Source organism: Tauraco erythrolophus, chromosome 1 (assembly GCF_009769465.1).
Source record: "Tauraco erythrolophus isolate bTauEry1 chromosome 1, bTauEry1.pri, whole genome shotgun sequence".
Taxonomy (NCBI): Eukaryota; Metazoa; Chordata; class Aves; order Musophagiformes; family Musophagidae; genus Tauraco; species Tauraco erythrolophus.
Window position 1 is genome coordinate 46,719,133 of NC_141465.1, and position 15,213 is coordinate 46,734,345.

Genomic DNA, 15,213 nt, shown 5'->3' on the forward strand with positions numbered 1-15,213 from the left:
CAAAACATTCTTTTTAAAAGTTACATGATTCTTAAAGACTACTAAAAAGTAGTTTTGAATACTCATTAAAGAAAATATTGCTACTACTTTTCTTATTTCATTAGAGAGGTGACCCTAGTCAATCTGGCTTTTTAAAAAAAAAAAAATTAGTTGCTTAAGCACTGCCAGATATCTAATTAAGGTTCCAATTATTATAAATATTCTATCCTCAGATGGCTTCTTGTATTAGTAAATAGTTCTCACAAGGTCATTTGTTCCACCTGGCATATAAAAACTTATCCCTGTTTTTTGAAGCAATGATAGTAGTACATCAAAGTATTACACTGCATTTTTGTACTTATATTAAAAAAAAAATCCAGTTAATATCTTGAATAAAACCATAGTGGTCACACTGCCCTCATGATCATCTGAACAATATGATTACGCTAGAAAATAATCCTGTCTATCACCTATGACAAATTTTACAGTTGGCCCAAAATCATGCCTGGAAAGGAAACTATATGTTTCCCTCCTTTAAGAATACAAACTTTAGAATGCAGTAAAAACAAAGTGAAATTTTTCATATTGAAATTACAAAGCCAAAGTCACCACTGGTCTTGTAACGCAACATTCTTATCCTATCGTATTCTGTTAAGATGGTGTACCTGCCTTTTTCCCAGAAAGAAGCATTTAATTTCTTTTCTTTTGGCTAAGCTGGAGTGCAAAGCACAGCAGCTGCAGTCCAAAGATAGTAGAATTATGGGTGTGTGTCTTGCAAATGTAGAAAAAGAAATTCAGCCAAAGTTGTTTCTTTCCACTACTTTAGAACTTGCTACTTTAGTAATGGGAAGAGCCTCCCAGTTTCTCTTCTATTTTTTTTTTCCTAGGTTATGTAAATATTGGAACAAATATAGAGGCTCTCTCCACACATCCAGCATTTTCCTCATGTACATATCCTCTGATATCAATATCAGTTCCCTTGTTCATCTCTTGGTAGAATATGAACATTAACACTTGCATTTTCACTTGCGTTGTCAACACCTTCATCTCAATGGTTCATCACATCTGCAGACTAGCCTTTTTCCTCCCACCAGTCTGAATTAAGCAAGCTGCTCTGGAAAAGTATTTTTTTTCTCTTTCTAGAAGTTTATTCTCTTTTTGCTTGTATATAAGATGCAATTTGAGACTAAAAAAGAATATGTAAGGAGCAAAGGACTAGAAACAAATCATTAAAGCATTTGAGCAAATATGGAAAATATAGCTCAAGGGTACCTCTTTTGAACTACCATCATGTTTTTTAACAGGGAGGATTTGAGAGACACTAAAAGTTGGTTTAGGAAAAATACTGTCAAGACAGCTTTCCAAATTCTTTTTATGCGACTGTGACAAATCATAGGCTTTTTGCTGTAATACAATATGGAAATTCGCAACTGCATCAACATTGTATCTAGAAAAAAATACCTACCCCTTCATCCATACATGTCCATAACAGTTCCTCAGAGTGGTTGATATTTAAGTGAGGTCTTTAAGTGAGGTCTGAATTTTGAAAGAAGTTGTTATTCAAACATATAGGCTATGTATGAAGCTGAATTCTCAAATTATTGTTTGTAAAACTTGTACATTTAGCATAAAAGTCAGGGGACAAAAATTTTCCAGCTTGGCTGCCTAACAGCATGCCCTGCTTTTCAAAACTGTCTAATTTCAGCCCAGCTTCCTATAGTTCCCCCTGAGACTGAAGCACTAAGATTTCTCTTCACTGTTGCCTCTCCACTGGTGCTTTTCAAATTGAATATATTTTGTGTGAGATGGGAGAAAGAGAGGACTGGTAAATCCACAGGTGATCTTGCCTCCTAAATGTAGAAACTGAGCTTCATTGAGAGCTGGATGCCTCTGTGGCACTGAAAGGGAGGGCTGCGCTCCATCAGGGATACTGTTGTGCCAGGAGGGCTGGAGAGTGCCTCCTCCTTGGGCAGCGCTAATGTGGGAGAGGATGAGGAGGATCTGTGTGAGTGTTTTGCACTCAGATAACCTCCTTCTCTCTGTCTGGGATGTGAAGGCACCTTCTGTTCTGTAAAACACCAGTTTTCCCCATATGAGATATTTATTTACAGTCAAGCAAATCCTACTTTCTCTGAACTCTTTAAGAGACTCTTATCAGGAGAGAAAAGTCACTCCAGACTCCTCCAGTAATTGAGAGTGAGTGAGTCTTGTCTATGGCTTGACTAGCATTTCGAGATGTTTAATGACCAAGAAGAGAGCTTGTGATGATGGAGCCCAAGCTAGGGATGCATTTTTTTTTTTTAGCTGAGTACAGTCTGTGGGATGAAATCAAGCCCGTATGTGAAAACTGACAATTTTTCCCCAAAGTGAGAAACCTGGACAGAATACATCTGAGCAATGACAGGAGCTCTGACTGATAATGTTGCTCAGCACCGTATAGGTCTTCTGTACAACAGGCTACACTCTGTATGTGTTGTTTCTTCCTCTATGAATTATGCAGTTACATGCATATCGAAGCTCTTCTTATTTCCTCTTCTGTAATTCAGGCTTCTTTATTTTTTCCAGTCAGGAACTCAAGTCTCTTTTGAGTCAGAACGACTTGTTTAAATGGAAAAAAGACTCCATTTGTTTTGAATGCGAGCACGATTTTGATTGTTCAGTGGTAAAATAGTGTGGTTAAAGAAAAAAAAAAAAAACAACAACAAATGAAACACAAATAACAAAGCACCTATATTGTAGTTTCCTTTGCAAAGCCTAAACAGCCCCTGGCTGGAAAGCAGAATTTAGATTTAGGGTCCTGGTTGATAAATTGCTATAGCTAAGACAATAATACTTCATTCTCTGCTGTCACATAGCAGAGACAAATCAGATAATGCAGCTAAAATCTCCTTTCTGCAGCTTAAAGTGAGTGAAAAGAAAAGATAAACTGGAATTCCAAAATCATTCTTAGTGGCAATACAAACTAGATGGGAACCTCCTACTAAGACGAATATAATTGCATCGTGATTTCAGAGGCTTCTAAACTTGTAATTCCTAGAAAAATTAAACAAGTTTCACTTAAAGCTATTTTTAGTTTCTACAGGTGTATTTTAGTGATGGTAGCAACTGTTGATACACCAAAGGTAATTTTTGATGGAAAGCACCAAATTGTATATATTATCACATTTGATGATGAGCAGCTGTAAGCACAAACTAACATAAATTAAATGTGTATCACATTTTTCTGCACACTGGGGAAGTGCAGAACAAAGTCATGGAGTGATTACACTTCCACCAGCATGCCATAAACAACTCCAGATGGCAGCACTTTAACTGCAAACATTTCCAGGTGTAACGAGAACGCTAAAAATAACTAAACAGCAAGGCATGACCTAGTGACAGTCTAATTTGCAAAAGGAATGAAGAGACAACAGGACAGTTTAGCTGAAGGCAGGTGAGAGAAATGGCTTGAGCCATAAACAAATTGATGTAAAAATAATCTTTTCTTAAGGAAGGACATATTGCGCAATCTGTATTTTCTTTCTGCATAATCCATAGTGAGGATGAAAAGCGTGTGCTTATTCATGTGCTAGCTTGTATGTATAACAGGGTTGGAAAACACTAAGTTCCTCTCAAAAAAGATGAACCTTCTTCATTTAAGACTTACTATCAACCTGATAGAAAAGCAAAGGAATTTGTGTGTGCAGACTTGTTCTCTGGTTGGTTGGTTAGTTTATTTGCTTTAAGGCAAGATACTGGAATTTCAATATATGCATTAAGGAGCCAGGATATTTTCCTTTTTTTGCTTATTGCCTACAAAGTGCCTTGAGACTTCTTGAATAATTATCATCTATTTAAGACTGAATTTTACGGGATAATTTTATTTACTCTGTCACTTAGGTGCTAACAATCCTTGTATCTATAGGCATGAAGTGGATGGACTGCTATTGGTTTTAAATAAAAGTAGTGGTTTCTATAAAATACATTTTGCATCATGTTCAGAAAAGTTACCAAGCCTAGAACAGAGGTGAGGGTGCAGAGTGCTACCAGTGCAGAGGTGCATGACAGATGTAAACCTCTTTCAGTGAGAAAGTGTTATCATTTATATGAAGTTCACATAAATCAATCAGAAGTAGATGCTTCCCTGTTGTCCTTCACCAGTGGATGTGGCTGTATGGTGAAGAACTCCGAGGAAGAAGCAGTATCTTGAAAACAATCCTATTTTCTGTAATAGTCTGTAAGTTTCCAATCTATTTTAGCACTAACCTCTACGGACTTAGCTGGACAGATTTCTTTTTACTGCAGCTGGTAAAACTTGGGTGTCTTTAAATCGTCAGTGGTGACTTTATTAGTGTATTTCAGTTCAGAACTGTTTGGTGTCTGCAAAGTGGTTAAACCACAGCCTGAAACTACAGCCAGCTTCTGAACTGTATGTTGTAAATTGCCCCCAGTATGCTGTAGCTGTGCTGCGGTCCTGTCTCCTGTGAATTTTGCCTTCATCATTTTGCTTAAACTGCTTCCTGCTGTCATCCCTTCCTCTAGCATGTGTCCCAGAAGGAGGATCTCCCTTGTCTCTCTCAGGACTAAACCTAAAAGTCATCATTTCCCTCCCCAAGCTGAAGGGATCTGTTCCTCCAGTGCCCTGCTCACTCCTTTTGTGACTCCCTGAACTAGATGACAGAAAGGAGAGCATGCTTGTGGTAAAATTACCAAGATGTCTCATGGTCAGCATCCCTAAGGTGGTTGACAGAAGGAGGAGAAACTTATATCTATCAATAACCTGAAGTGTGTGAGATTCACTTTTTGAGACAATAGGGAAGAGTCATTGTAAAACATTCAAAAGACGAGGTTAGCAGTTCATCTTCCTTGTGAATCTCTAGATTGCAGCTTTAAAATAAGGCAGGCAAAAGAGATGTCATTCATGATACCACAGTTCCAAAAATAAAACAAGGCTCGTTAAAATGATGTTTTTCTGCTCTGAACATTAGCGTGGTAAAAAAGTGACTTCTTCTGCTGATAAAAACATGTTAGACCAAAAATTCAGTCTTGCAAGGCCTGCACATCCCCTGCCTGGGGCACAAGGATGCCATGAACTCTCATTCATTTCTGTATGAAAGAAATCAGGAAAACCTTGCTAAACTAAGCAAAGTTTCAGGTTTATGAGGCTTACAGTTCAGACTCAAGAGATAAATCAGGCAAACGCCAATGGTCTGTCTGTTTATCCAAATTAACCCCGATACCTTCTGAAATTTGTTCCTGGCTCATTTTCCCAATGCAGGAAGGGAAGTTAATGAGGTAATTCCTTATATTAATCTCACTTCAGGTTTGGCATATGTGGATAACTAATACAATTTTAAAGATGCAATTGTTCAAGCACACTGCTGTGATAGGCAAATATTTATACATAATCATATCGTTATATTAAGGAGTTTATTATTCAAATATGTTCTGCCTTTTGGGATGTAATAATTTTTTAAATATCCAAAAGCAAAATCAAAACTGATGACTTTTAAAGGTTCTTTCTATGAATGAATGTTCAAGTACCAGAAAAATTTGTTGTTTGGGATTTATTTGTCATAAAGAACTTGTGTCTTTACTGGATATTAAATATCTTCATCTCTGCAGAGGCATTTCTATTTGGAGTTCCAGCCATGCCTGCCTTCCCGTTCACAGCCACAAGCCTAAATATAGGAAGATGTTTATCATTTTTCATTTAGAAATTAGTATTCCAGTCCCTCTGCAGTGCATATAAAATGCTTGTTATGCTGGAGCTTCACTAAAGTAGAAATGATTGTACCAAGGGAAAAATTTCTCTCAATCAGGTTTGAAGTGCATGCCTCAGGGACGGAGGCATCATCTTCCTTTCTTGCACACAGTCACTCTTCTTATATCAACACCAATTACGAGGTAAGGTTCAAAGCCGGCCTGTGAGTTTGTTCATATTCAAGCCTGCTGAGAACAACCTGTCCCTTCCTCTCAGCAGACTCTCTTCTCACACTAGAACTCCCTTTCCTTTTCATACCTATGTAAAATATACAGAAATATCTCTTTTGGCCAAGGACTTTGAAAAGACACAAGTTCTCGTTAGTTTGGAATATCCTTTTGGAGTATTCCGCTGAAAATAACCTGTATGTTTTTTCAGTTGAGTTGTACACTCTTCGGAGTTTGTGCACCACCATGCAAAATTTTGGATGGGGAGCACTGGCTTGTTACTTAACACAGATAAGAATCGGGGGAAAAGCTCTTACGTGTGATAACCTATCTCTCTCTAGGAAAAGTGAGAGCAGATTAAAAATTTGCTCTTAGTATCTGAGTGAGAACTAACATTGCTGGAACCATCTTAACCTCTTGTCTTCCCTGATAAAGGTGTTTAGGAGAATGCCTGCATTTAGGGCCAGTTTCGTTCAGGTAATTTTAATTTACAAATGATAATGTGCAGCAGGTTACACTGAAGAGAAGTAAGGCAGATTGTCAACGCAGGTTTGTGTTCTCTGCTTGTATGATGCTAATCTTCTGTTTCTGCAGGAAACAAAATAAGATTGTCTCTGTTGCGGCACAAGCAGTCTTAATCAGCAGATTTGGTTCTTGATGCCCTCAGTTATCTCCGTTTCTTTTCTGTGCTGCTTTGCCTTGAGTTCATCCTGTTAGGAAATTCCTGGTACACTTCTCGGGATAAAGGCAATCCCACATTAAATGACAGCTGCCTAATTTTGTGCAGGTAGTTGCACATTGTTGGGAAATTGTGTGTCTGTGAACCTTCCTGTTAGATACCAGTAGGAGAGAGGTCTGTGGAATGTAGAAAACTATCATGATGCACTACCATATTGTAGTTAGGCAGAAGAATATAAAAAGTTGGGAACTTATCTGGGGGAAACTTTTTTTTTTGCAATTGCAAAATTCACCCAAATCTTTAGCAATCAGAAAATGTTCTTAAAATAGCCACTTGCTTTCTTTCTAATTGGGTGACTTTAGTATAAAATCAGTGTAACAAAACAAAACAAACTGAAAAAGTGCTGTCGTACTCCACTTCTGATTTCTGTACTGATATTGATCCACATTATTCTACAGCTCTAGTGTTCGGCAGAATCACAAGGTGACAAACCTATCTGACAAAATGTGCCCACAGCTTTACAGTTTCATTATTTTAGGGAAGAAAAAAGTAACCAGAATACTCTGGAATTCCATCAGACAAAAGGAAAACATGTTAGTTACTAAAAGGTTGAGAGGGAGAGTGAATGGAATGGAGTTCAGCTGGTTTCAAAAGTTGGCTAGACTTCTTGAACTTTTAATACCAGAATAAAAATTTCACAGAGGAATGGGAGAATATCTTCCTCCTTTAAGCTGCATGTAAACTGTCTTACTGCGCATGAGGAGACACTGCCTCCCTTGCTTGACAGCATTACTGTATTAGATTTCATGCTTATGAATGTGATTTCAAAGGACATGATGATAGGGGATATGTTCAAGACCCAGTAGGAGTCTTGCTGAAAAACGAATGCAAAATTAGCATTAAAGTTCCTTAAGACATCAGTGTTTCTTTGATTTTCCTGTCTGTTTTCTTCTTACTCCTGCTATGAAAGTCCAAACTCAGTAGTTTCTTCAGAATCTACCCAATTGGATGATTTTCTGTCCTGTGGTGGAGCCAACCTGCTCCACATTTGGACTTCTTAATAATGGACCATGAACTAGGAAATAGTTATATTCAAGCTGCGAATATTGTGAAAATCTCATGTTACCTGGAATTTCAATATCATATATGCAAATGAATCAAATATTACATAAAAAAGTTGAAGAAAATATATTAGTATATAGGCACTAAACCCAGTACAAAAGTACAAATTCAATGTGATAAAAAGCAACATGGTTCATTGAAAACATATTTTAATCATAACATACTTCTAGACATTATTTCTGTGAGAAAAGCTGCAGCTGTCCTCTATTTAGGATAAAAATAGCATTTTAAAAAATGTCTGTGAAATATTTGACATGCAATTTCTTCCTAATGCTCTTCATTGCATGAATTTATGACTGAGCTTTTTGGTTTAATTTTTCTCCGAACCACAGTGAGTATATAAATGTACCAGTGAATACATAAACTCAAAACATTGAAATATTTTAAAATACTTTAAAAATACTCTTCCAACTCTATTTTGACACTTTTTTCCCTTAACTGCAAAGATGCAGAACAATTTATGCTATTGTCTAGTTCCACTTGGCACAGCAAATCGTTTTCATTTCTCATTATGGTTAAGGCAGTTTAAGAATTCTCTTTTTACTCTGCCTCTTGCTTCACTATTAGTTCATTTTACATGGTGCATGAGAAGGTAATGGAAGGGTAATACCAGAATGGAATTCAGATAAAAGTGATTGCTAAGTTTACGCTGCCACTGAACAAGTAATCTCAACAGGTTTCACATATATAAATAATAAAAAAGATAAAAATAAATGCAGAATATTGATTTTTACTTTTTTTCACATACACAGTAAAATAGAGCCATTTATCTGAAAAAGTGGATTTTCACAGTTTCAGTAAAACGCCTTCTTATAAACAAGAATAGCACTATTTTGTCTTTGTACTGTACAACAAAATACTACAGGGTAAAAACTCTCAGAAGTTTAAAGACACTCTAATGCTTGGAGTTCAAGCTAAAAGAGAGCTTTTAAAAACTGCTGATGAAGAAAAAGGTAACATTATCCTACTGCAGGAAGCGTTTAGGCTAGTAGAATGCAATCACTTAACACAGGTTTTCAGAAGATATTTTCAAGATTTAAATTTCCCTTTATTCTCCAAGTGAAAACTGAATGACTAGAAATTATATCTACCTTGTAGAGCATTTTGTCTACAAAATTAATTTGGCTGACCAATATTAAGTTTGCCTTGTCTGGGGAGAATAGCACCTTGCAAATTACCACCTTGGGCATAAATAATCCTGAGACTTTAGTCCATCCCCTAGGCAAGTGCACTCAATTTAATGCAGTGCAGCATCACATTATGAGACAGAGAGGTTTGGGCTAGAACTGAATAAGGACAGGAGGAGGGTGTCAGGAAATTTTCTCTTTGGTCTGCTACTGTAATGTTTGTTTTTTTCCTGTGAAAAATCTTGGAATCATAGAATCATAGAATGGTTTGGGTTGGAAGGGACCTTAAAGATCATCTAGTTCCAACTCCCCTGCCATGAACTGGGACACCTTCCACTAGATCAAGTTGCTCATAAACAATGCTAATGGGTTACCTTTAGACATGCGTCTCCATCAGCATTTTTCTTTAGATCAAGAGTGATCTTTTGAAGCATGTCCACACTTTCTGCTCACTGGTTCATATTACTGTCCTATGTTACAGTACACAGACTGGGTTCCTTTCCGATAAAACTCACTAAAAGGTGGGCTCCGGGAGCACTTGTCAGCCACATATAAGCATTCAGACCCTGGTACCAGCCTATAGTTAGTTTGAAATAAAATCCCTAACACATATAATCTAGGCATCAGGTCCTCAGCAACAACTGTTTCTCAATCTATTGCTGTTGCATTGTGCTACTTACTAAGGTGAACATTTTAATTATCTGTAGGAGAACTTAAGTCTGCAGCAATTCCAGTACCTTCACATTTCACCAAAAAACTGAGTTAAAAAGTGTTTTGCAGTCTTGAAGAGATCAAGTCAGAGCCAGAACTGAATCTTTGGCAGATGGTACCTACTGCCTATGGTACCTGCTGCCTACAGCAATCCATCATTGGAAGTGTTCAGGGTCAGGTTGGACAGGATTTTAAGCAATCTGATCTAGTGAAAGATGTCCCAGCCCACAGCAGGGAGATTGGACTAGATGATCTTCAAAGGTGCCTTCCAGCCCAAGCTATTCTGAGATTCTCTGATTCTGTGATCTTGGTTGGGGAGCAAAGAGGGAAAGCCCTGGTGAGCTGGGCTTTGCTGCCATGCTGTCAGAGAGAGGATATCCCTGAAGGGTTTAGGAGGGCTGTCTTAGGCCAGTAGCTGCTTTCCTACGTGTACTTTCCTCAGACTCAGCAGCCAGCCTGCAAGGTTGTGTGTGTTGCTGGCTGTAGCCATCTGCTGCCTCAGAGACATCAGGCGCTGTTTTCATGCCTAGAGCTGGCCCTGTTCACAGTGCAGGAGTTACAAAGGGAGTCTGTGCAAAAGGGAGAACATTATACCAGCCTTACTTAGTACCAGCACTCTTCAAAACAGCCCAAATGTTCACCAGCAAATCTTAATTAGAGATACTGCTTCAGGTCGGTGAGCATCAAAGCAGCAAATGCTCAGCTGGAGAAAGCCAGATGATGCTTTGCTATCTAATCCTTGGCCGAAAGCTACATAAATAACCTTCCATGCTGTTGGGGCCCTGAGGCCATCACCAGGCTTGTCTGTGCCTGCCCAGGCACCCAGAGCTCCCTCCACCCTGCCCATGGCCCAGGACCCCACAGCAGCCCCCAGGGCTGGGAGCCCTGCCCCAGCGACGCTGTAGTAGGGCTGGGCTCCAGCTCCCACAGCCCTGCCCGTGGTCCAGGACCCCACAGCAGCCCCCAAAATCAAAACCACCAAACAAAAAAGGCAAAGCCTCTTTCCCCACTGCTGAAAGATCATCCTCCAATATTTGGCAAGTGTTGGGGAGAGGTGTTGAGGAGTGTCTCCAAACAAGGTGAAGACTGTGGAGCTTTCCTGGTCGATGAGTGCTCAGAAAGCTTGTGGTTCTTCTGACCTGCCAGGCTCCCGCTACCTTGCATTTCTGGTGCATTTCTGGACCACTGAGAAACACCAGAACAGGAACTCACCCTTCTTTGCATGTTTTCTTAGCAGCCTGTGGCATGATATCTGCTGAGCACTGCATTTCTCTAGTGAGATGTTTCTGTCACACTTTGTGTCTTCACAGAGCGATGGCATGACTGGACGGTGCTTAGAGGTAACCAGACTGGATTGAAATGGAGTCACTGAGCTATCAAAAGCGGTGAAAGGACATTAGCAGATTAAGTTAACCTGAGAGAGGGGATGCAATGCCAATTTCAGCTTTCAAGGTAGCCTAAATGTAGTCACATGGCACTGCAGTGTGGCACATATGCTTGGTCGTAGACACTTCCAGCAGTTGGCCTTTGAATGTGGGGACCTGCTGCCCTGCAGGGAGGTGGTCAATGGCAGTGGGTCTTCAGTACCTGCAGCATCAGATCTCTTGAAAGTGCATGAGATTTTCCAGGTTAAGAAAACACTGCAGTCAGCACCAGTATCAGCAGAAAGTGTATTTTCAACTTTTGTATTATTGTGGTTGTTTGACCCTTCTGATCAGTGAGGTTTATGGTGTGATTTACAACTTCTCACAGTGTGGCCTGAGATTTCTAGGTGTCAGAAGAGAGGTGTTGACCAAGCTTATGCTTGGCAAGAGGTAAATCCTGTCTATTTTACATCAGTGGGAAGACACACAAACTCTAAAACTTTTGTCCATGATGTAAAATCGTTTGTAGGGGATGCTGTAGCCCATTGTTTATTTCTTAGTGGATGATATATTATGAAAAGGTATGCCAGCAATTGGTGGCTTAAATAATCCAAGGTGCTTGTAAAACTTATAGGAAATGCTTGCTTTGAAACTATGACTGGTCATATTCCCTATTCAGGATGGTTTGTGTGATGAATTTCGGCATTTTTTTCTACTGCATTATCTCCAAATTATTGTTTTTTTCATCATTCAAGCAGGACCATCCTCATGTCTGATACATAATTATTTTTATGATTATAAACAATAGATTTCTAATTTAATGTTCCTCTGGCTTTAGAAAGAGCTGGTTGATTAAACGTGTACAGAAAAGTTTGTATTTGCTCTGAAGCATCATTTCATTGATATGTTTAAGGTCCTTTTTGGTCACTTGCATTGTTTCCTCCATTGTACATGAGAATCTTTGTGTGCACGTGCCTTGAAATCACCTTGAATAATTCAAATTCTGGCAGAGAACAACCTCTGCATAAATGATACTGCACAGCTTTTCCAAGCTCTTAAGAACTGCAGGGCTATAGATAAGTAAATTCAATAAAACGAAACTCTCAGCCTTGCCACCTTCAAGTAATGGAATCACCACTCAACTTCCCAGGTTTGACACTTCTAGTTTTTCAAGACTTTGGTGAATTATATTCCCCAGTTCTGCGACAAGAATCTCATAGGAGAGAACTTATATCCCCTGACCACTTCCAGACTCCAAGGGAAAGTGTGTCAGGGCTGACCAGTGCCAGGCAGCAGGAAGACTCTAAGGAATTTTTTAGGAAGAATAGGAACTGAGGTACAGGAACTCCAAAAGAGCAGAAACTCTTGTAAAATGCAGATTTGAATGCATAAATGTAGTTGAGCTTATCTTTGGCTGCCTAGCCTCATTCCTGTACAATAAAAAAAGGCCTAGATGATAAAATAATTTTGAAATCAGAATTGTGAGAGGGAAGGGAAGGAGATGAACTCTGTGAGGAAGAAAGGTGTGGTGTCCAGTAGGTAGCCTGAAATGTACCTTCAAAGTATTATAAAATTTTCTTTATAATATTTTAAAAAAAAGGTGTTACCACTGATTGATTTGCTCCTCAGACTTCTTGGTTTTACTTTGTGATCACTCCCCTACTGCTTACACAAACAGCCTGAAGGTTTGCTTTTGGTATTTTACTTCGTGGTCATGTTTAGAAGCTGCTCCATCAAAACAAGATTTTATTATTTTCAGAAGTTTATGATGCGAAGAATTATAATAGCTTGAGACATACAAAATATTCTAACTTCACTCAGTAGTTCAGTTATAAACCTGAAATATGTAAAGTAATAAAAGGACATTGACATTTACCACTTGAAAGAGTATCTACTATGCAAATCAGATTTTCTACAGGAGAGAAAAGTTTAAAACCGAATAAAACTAACTCCTGGGACCTCCCCAGACAAAATTCGAATAACCTCTGAGAACATCATTGTAGGTGAAGCCACTGAACACCAATCAAGAGAAGATAATCACTGGCAATCTTAAAAATGCATCGTTTACAGCAAACAGTTGAGGAAATGTCAGCATATAACTTTGCTATTTCATTCTCATATGTGTATAACTAAATGTGCTGCTACCATTTATTTGCTATTGCTGTTTGAAAGAATTCCTGCAGCGAAATAACAATTTATTTGTTGTTGGAGTTTAAAAGGATCCTAAATGGGAGCAATTTATGTCCAGCTAAAGTCAATTTTATATTTTCTTAATGGTATAAAGATTGATCAACTAGAAATTAATTTAAATGATTCTTAATATGCTTATTGATCTGAAGGCACCTTCCTTAGAGAGAAGCTTCATATGCACAATCGTGTAATTTTATATAGAAATCTGTATGTTTGTATATAGTATTTTAAGTATATAATATTCATACCTGCTTAGTGTTTTGTCCTAGTTGGTGAGGTCTGATCTTAAATTTGGTTTTGATTCTGGTGTAATATAACTGCAATAATGCCAACCATATCTGGGGCTGCATCAAAAGAAGCATGGCCAGCAGGTCAAGGGAGGTGATTCTGCCCCTCTGCTCTGCTCTTGTGAGAGCCCACCTGCAGTACTGCATCCAGCTCTGGGGTTGCCAACATGAGAAGCACATGGACCTGTTGGAGTGAGTCCAGAGGAGGACCACGAAGATGATCTGAAGGCTGGAGGACCTCTCCTATGAAGACAGGCTGAGAGAGTTGAGGTTGTTCAGCCCGGAGAAGAGAAGGCTCCAAGGAGACCTTCTAGCAGCCTTCCAGTACCTAAAGGAGTCCTACAGGAAAGATGGAGAGGGACTTTTTACAAGGGCATGTAGTGATAGGACAAGGGGCAATGGATTTAAACTGAAAGAGGGCAGATTTAGATTAGATCTAAAGAAGAAATTTTCACTCAGAGGGTGGTGAGGCACTAGAACAGATTGCCCAGAGAAGTTGTGGATGCCCCATCCCTGGAAGTGTTCAAGACCAGGTTGGATGAGGCTTTGGGCAACTTGGTGTAGTGGAGGGTTTCCCTGCTCATGGCAGGGGGTTTGGAACTAGATGATCTTTAAGGTCCCTTCCAACCCTAACCATTCTATGATTCTATGAATATGATCAGAAAGTCTTTGCGGTTTGAAGTCCCTCGAGACAGTGATTTGATCGCCTTCAATCATGTCCTCCCTCTTCTCCTTTCTTCCGCAACTGCTTCTCATGAGTTTAAAGCTAGGGGATACCCAAGTGAAGGCTGTTTAAAATAAACCACACCAAGTATTCATCCATAAACCAAAGCCTGAATTTATCAGTGCACAAGATATAACTGGATTAAAAAGCAGTTTAAGAGATTCATGGGAATAAGGTGGCTGACAATCTATTAAACATGGTAATGTGGATGTAACCTCTGAGTTTGGTGACCCCCAAACTGCCAGAAGTGAGGAGGGCATATGAGAGGGAATCATGATTGTGTGATGTCTCTGTCCTTACACTCTCACCCAGTATCTGCTAATGGCTGTCCTCAGAAACAAGACTTTGTCTTGGAAAGTCCTGTTGATGTGACTCAGTACCGGTAAGTTTTTTGTCAGTCTTAAGCAGAAGACTAAGGAGTGCAAGCAGCACTGAAAGTAAATAGTCTTTTCTCCCTTAGAAACTGTCTCTGTCTTTGAGGTTTGTGGAAAAATGTTGGCTTTCCTTTGCTGTATTATTCCTTTTTTTGTAGCTAGCATCCTACCTCTCGGGTATCAGCCCAGACCCTTTCCTGGACATAAATGGAATTTTTCTTTGATATACTGCCCACTGCATGACACAAAGGATGGCAGTTAATCTAAAGCAGGTAGCAGGAACATCTGTTCAAGATTCCTGTATTTCAGGACTTGGTATTTAAGACAGAGTAATAACGGCATATGGATTGAGACTTACTGGTAAAGAGAGAATAATTTGGTGTAAACCTGTTTGGAAAGAAAGAATTATATTGATATTTTCATCTAGTATGAACATAAACCTCAATGATCTGCTAAACTATATGCCTAAATATTTCTAAAGTTTTCTAACACAGAACCTTGTACGGACTGTGTGAAATTCTATTCCTGTAACTGGTTGAATCACTCCATTTTAGACTCTTCGTTTCTCAGTTCTTATTACATAACATCATCTGTTGAAATGGTGGCTTAAACAAAAGGCAGACTTTAAAGCAATGAGGGCTTTTCCTCCACACCCACACTAATATCTAAAAATAGTCTTAAAATTATTCAGGAGCGAAGCTTTTTATGGTGAAGTTCCTCAGATACATTGTGTTTTACTTTTAGAG